The 4,716-nt window shown below is 34.4% G+C and overlaps 1 protein-coding gene across 1 annotated transcript in view; it reads right to left on the bottom strand.

The window, feature by feature from the left end:
• The window catches only part of LOC118735271 (alpha-N-acetylglucosaminidase), a gene marked incomplete in the record, with an annotated part of 182,890 nt that overhangs the window by 177,787 nt on the left and 387 nt on the right, over nucleotides 1–4,716 (bottom strand).

Here is a 4,716-nt window from a genome sequence, read left to right as displayed (position 1 = left end):
GCAAGCTGCAGTTGCAGTTGACCGTGTTTGTCAAAAAAGTAAAAAGCTGCAGAAAAGTCGATCGTGAGTAATATATATATATTTTTTTTTTAACACTTCACTTTTATTTGCAATCTATTTTTAAAATAATAAGCAAATTATATAACTATTTAACAATGTGACTTATATTATTGAACTCCATTGAGGTCAATAATAATATATATGCATACTACAATTAGTGTACGCTTATATTCAGACTTCTATGTTAGATTTTAATACATTTTAATTTTTGATTTACATATTAAGTTCTGAATGGAAGGTCTAATATATGATGTCTTTTAAGTCTAATTATTTCATTAGTTGCATCAAGTAATGCGATTGCCAGCGGGTTATCATGATAACTTATTTTCTGTAAATATTTTGTACTCATTTTTTTAATTTCATCTTTTATAAAAGGAATTTCTAGATCAGTATGTATGGCTTTATTAGTGACGAACCAGGGTGCACTTGTTATAAGTCTTAAAGTTTTTGACTGATATCTTTGCAAAATTTCTATGTTCGAATTGCTAGCAGTTCCGCACAGTTGTACTCCGTAGGTCCATACTGGCTTTAGTATAACCTTGTATATTAATATTTTGTTATTAAGATTTAATGTCGATTTTGGTCCTAGTAGTCAGTAAAGTTTGTTTGTTTTCATCTTTAACTGGGTCTTTTTTGCTTGAATATGGCATTTCCAGGTTAACCGTTTGTCCAAATGTATGCCAAGGTATTTTACAGTATCATGTTTGGGAATTATGTTACCATTTAGATGCAGTGAAGGGCATTCTTTCCGTCTCAATGAAAACAAAACGTGCACAGATTTGTTTGTGTTAACTTTTAATTTCCATCGGTCCAGCCACGTCTGTATCTCGTTTAGTTCTATCTGAACTAGGTTGGTTGCATCAATTGGGGACTGACTTGAAGCTAGTATAGCGGTGTCATCAGCATATGTGGCCATTAGGACATTTTCAGTTTCGGGTATGTCAGAAGTAAAAATCGTATAAAGTATAGGACCAAGTACACTACCCTGTGGTACCCCAGCTTTGATGTATCTTATATCAGTTGTTTCTTCATTTACCTTAACGTAAAATGATCTTTCGGTTAGGTAAGACTTTAGTGTTAGATAAAATGGTGCAGGAAGTATTTTTTTAAATTTATATAACAGGCCTTGATGCCATACTTTGTCGAATGCCTTTTGCACATCCAAAAATGCGGCTGAACAGTATTCCTTTCGTTCAAAGGACTTGGTGTACCATGATATCGGCGAAAACCAAATTGATGTTCGGGTATGACCTTAATTTCTTTCAGTATTGGGAATACTCTGCACAAAAATAGTCTTTCAAATACTTTGGAGAATATAGTCAATAAGCTGATTGGTCTGTAAGAAGATATTTGGTTTTCAGGTTTTGTCGGTTTAAGGACCATAACTATTTCGGCGCACTTCCACTGCGTAGGAAAATAGTTTAATCTTAATATTGAATTATATAACAGAGTTAAGAACATAACTCCTTTTTTCGGTAAACACTTGACCACTTTAGCGTCAATTTTATCATACCCAGGAGATTTGTTGTTACACAGGTTTTTGATTTCAGAACGAATTTCGTTCGGTGTAATATGTTTGATCGGTAGAGATAGTTGAAGTGGGGTATCAAGAAATGCTAGCACATCATCATCGTTGTTGCTTTGGTTTATAAACGGAGAAAACGTTGCCTCTAGATACTTAGCATATGCATAAGCCTTACTTTTGTCTGTCCTACACCAAACGTTGCCACAATCTTTTATAGTCGCATTTCTCTTTTTGGGTCGTTTGAGATATTTTGTAGCATTCCAAATCTTATGATCACCAACATTTCTATCGTTTAGGCTGTGTATATAATCTGATACTGATTTATTTCTAAATTCTTTTAGTGTTTCTTTGAGTTCAGTTGTTGCTTTGCTTAGAGCAGTTTTGTCTCTTGGATTCCTAATAGTTTGCCATTTTTTTCGAAGGCGTCTCTTATGTTTAATTAATGCTCTTATCTCACCACTTACATGCATATGGCTACGAGATTTGATCTCATTACCTTTTTGGGGAGTAGAAACAAAGGCCGCTTCGTGAATTTTATTTGTGAAATATTCGACTGCATTATCTAGCTCAGTTGTTGTTTTGATTGAAATATTAAGTTCCAAATTTTGGGTTAACCAATCTTGAAAAATTTTTATTTGACTCTTACTAGTTAATGTTTTGTATTTCTGTTGCTTTAGGCTAGTTAGAGTGTTGTAACTGATAATTACTGGAGAGTGATCTGAGCTGAGTTCTTCAGAACTGACAACTTCCAGTAATTGGGCTGGGATACCATTGTATACAGCAAAATCTAATAAATCAGCAATTTTCGATGGATCACTCGGCCAGTAGGTAGGCTCCCCCGTCGACAACGTTTTAAAATTATTTTTAACAATACATTTATAAAGCTCTCTTCCTTTTGGGTTAGGAGTACGTGAGCCCCACCAAGGGTGCTTCGCGTTATAATCGCCTCCCACTAGAAATCTAGGTCCGAAAGAGTTAAACATGTTTTCATATTCAGGGGTTTTGATAGTATGCCGTGAAGGTGAATACAATGCATAAATTTGTAAGTCAGCATTGTTTGCTTTTATTTTGATTCCAGCGGCTGGTATTGATGCGGTTTGAATTGGTTCTAGCAGATCATACTTTATACTAGATCTTACTATTACAGCACAGCCAGCATGTGCCCTATTGCTTGGATGATTACATGTGACTATATCGTAGTTTTTAATTTTGAAATATGTTTTGGTTGTAAAATGAGTTTCTGAAACTAACATTATATCGATAAAATTTTCGTTTAAAAATATTTCTGTTTCATTAGTGTGACGGGTTAAGCCATTGGCATTCCATATTGCTAACCTCAGGTTTACTTGCATAATTTATTAATGAGCAGAGACATCATATTGAGTAGGGTGTTTGTTAACTCTATTTGCTTAGTAAGTAGCTGCTCAATTTTTTCCATCGTGTTTTCATCATTCTTTTCATTTTCATTGCCTGTACCTTTTACAACGTTTGCATTTGAATGCTTGTTGTTGTTGTATTCATTACAATTATTATCAGTATAATTTGCTTCATTACCCAGATGAGTGTTATTTTGTTGGTTGATAGTTATACTCTCTTTGGCGCGATTAGAATGAAACGGTTTCTTACGAACAAGTTGTTGGTATACAGCGCAGCCTTTATAATTTGCAGTGTGATGCTCGAGACAATGAACACATGTCGGGAGAGAGTCTTTGGGTTTTGTGCATTGTTCTGTTGGGTGCATTAAATTACATTTAACACATTTATGTGGTTTTTTGCAATATGACTTTGTGTGGCCGAACTCTTGACATCTATGACATTGAACGATGTCACTTGTTTGACGAGGAGGTTCTACTTTAATTATTGCATTATTCAGACTTCTCATCTCGTATATTTCTTTGTTGTTGTCATTCGGTTCCAAATCAACAAAGAACATTGATAGCGGTTGTTTATTTATTCTGCTTTTAACATTATAAATATTTCGGACTTTATGGCCTAGCTTTGTAATTTGATTGGTAATTTCTTCGATGGGAGTGGAATAGTGAATTCCTTTTAACACTACTCTGTATGATCGTTCTTGTTTTGGTTGATACGTATGATCCCTTATTTTGCTTATATCTAGATTTTTAACCGTTTTTCTGTAAGCCTCAATGTTATTTACCATAAGTCTAATTTTTCCATCTGTTAGTGATTTATAACTAAACTCTTTTTTGTCAATAACACTAGAAATGTAATTTATCATTTCACTTATGTTCACTACCCCTGGTATGAATCGATTCGGATGTACAAGAACCTGCTTTTTATTTTGATATAACTTAGGAGACTCTTCATTGACACGTTTTGCAGACTTAGGTGGTACATTTTGCCACTTCAAAACAATATTGTCATTTTCATCATCGTTCTCCCCTGAATCATTCATATATATATACATAAATGATCAGGATGAAAAAAGAAATCGATTAAGCCATGTCTGTCTGTCCGTCTGTCCGTGTACACGATAACTCGAGCAAAAATTGAGATATCTCAACGAAATTTGGTATGTAGGTTTCCCTTAATACAAGGTAGGTTGGTATTGAAAATGGGCGAAATCGGACCTTAACCACGCCCACTTCCCATATAACGGTAATTTCCAGAAATACGAAAACTGCGATATTTTAGTAACTACTGAAGATAATTCACTCAAAATTGATATTTACAATAATTTTTAGACGAAAAATAAGAATATTATAAATTTTTGGAAAATGGGCGTAGCCACGCCCACTTATGGTTACATGTGTATATCTTGGTAACCGCTGCACCAATTTCTTCCAAACTTGGCACAGTTGTTGGCCTTCGCATAACATACCAAATGGCCGAAAATTCTTAAAATCGCTCAATAACCACGCCTACTTCCCATATAACGGTAATTTTCAGAAATACGAAAACTGCGATATTTTAGTAACTACTGGAGATTATTCACTCAAAATTGATATTTATAATAAGTTTTAGACGAAAAATAAGAATATTATAAATTTTTGGAAAATGGGCGTAGCCACGCCCACTTATGGTTACATGTGTATATCTTGGTAACCGCTGCACCAATTTCTTCCAAACTCGGTATGGTTATTGTACTTGCCACGTGTAAGCAAAACGTT

The sequence above is a fragment of the Rhagoletis pomonella genome, unplaced genomic scaffold, assembly GCF_013731165.1.
Source record: "Rhagoletis pomonella isolate Grant_MI unplaced genomic scaffold, Rhpom_1.0 Rhpom_scaffold_00003, whole genome shotgun sequence".
NCBI lineage: Eukaryota > Metazoa > Arthropoda > Insecta > Diptera > Tephritidae > Rhagoletis > Rhagoletis pomonella.
Note: the sequence above shows the minus strand (reverse complement) of the source record. Positions and strands in the feature narration are given on the sequence as shown.